Source organism: Lathyrus oleraceus, chromosome 2 (assembly GCF_024323335.1).
Source record: "Lathyrus oleraceus cultivar Zhongwan6 chromosome 2, CAAS_Psat_ZW6_1.0, whole genome shotgun sequence".
Taxonomy (NCBI): Eukaryota; Viridiplantae; Streptophyta; class Magnoliopsida; order Fabales; family Fabaceae; genus Lathyrus; species Lathyrus oleraceus.
Genome location: NC_066580.1, coordinates 262,987,344 through 262,988,714, shown reverse-complemented (window position 1 = coordinate 262,988,714; position 1,371 = coordinate 262,987,344).

Genomic DNA, 1,371 nt, shown 5'->3' with positions numbered 1-1,371 from the left:
ACTTTGGACCAAATCCTATGTGCCTGTCAAACGTCCCCAAAGGAGGCGACAAATTCGATGCCTTTTCGACTAATGTTTGGTCACGATTCCATATTTCCAATAGAGATCTGCTTGCAATCTGTCAGAGTGCAACGCCAGAAAGACCTCCATATCGCGTTCGACTGGGCTACAGTCTGTGGAGAGCCACCAGCAAAGGGATCTTTGAACCATTTAGGGCCGAAGGTTTTGTCAGCAAATGGCACCATACCAGGAGCAAGTTTGTCTACTTCGCTGAACATATTTAAATATTTCATGAGGATATGTGTGTTTGGAGTCTCCTAATAGGTTATCAAAGCCAACCTGGCTCCTTCAATCGGTCGATCTTCATTCAGTCGCATGATACGCTCTGACATTGTGTATCCCAACTGATATTCAAAGGTAGCATATAACAAATGTTACAAGAGCCACAAAGGACCCGACAGGTTCAGGGATTTAGGAGTGTTGGCAAGAAGCTTCAGTTTCAGGGTTGCCAGCCCCAGAGCCTGATACAAGGAAGCCAGTAGCAATTCGCCTAAAGATACATGTCGACCCTCATGAATCTGGATCTCTAGAGCGGTATAGCTCTTCGCTCTCTGCAAAGAACCAGGACAGAAAACGTAGTATGAGAGCGACAAAGTGAGGAAGGCTATATGCTCCTTGTCGGACACTTCGACAGAGTCCTTGTTATGGTGGTATTTGATGTAGTTCAGAAGGTTGGCCTGACCAAATGTGAAAGTGTTCTCCGTCGAAAGGGTTGGATAAAAGGTTTCCCCCAGGGGCGAAAGGCCAGTGATCGCCACCACGTTGAAAAGGGTGGGTGTCAACATCCCACAAGGAATCTGGAACGTGTTAGTCGAGCCTTCCCAAAAGTATAGGGACACCATCAACATGCAAGGATTGACACGATGAGCGTACCTTGATACTTGAATAAGGTCGAAGATCCATGCACTCCGCCATTAGTCTTGACATTTTCGTTGGACATTGTTAAGCCACAATAGGTATTCCTTGTTTCCAGGAGTGAGTATGGATCGAAATACCCTGGCTTTCGCCTCAATGAATATGACATCGAGTATAACAAATCTGTCGAAAGTAGGAGGAGCAGCAGGTTTGTACCCAGGAAAAAAGGGTTTAACGGTCTTTGGGGAAGATTTTGGGTCAGCAAGAGGTCCGTGGAATGCTAGAAATTTCTTATCAACTACAAAGGGTATCAACACCTGGCGTTGCCAGTTCTTCCTAACGACTTCATCAGAGGATGTGGGTTGAGGAATGCGATTCATACCCTCTTTAGCAGTAAGCTTGAAGGTAATGGGATTGTTGCCATTAGCATAGGTCTTTGGCATGAGAAGAGGAAGC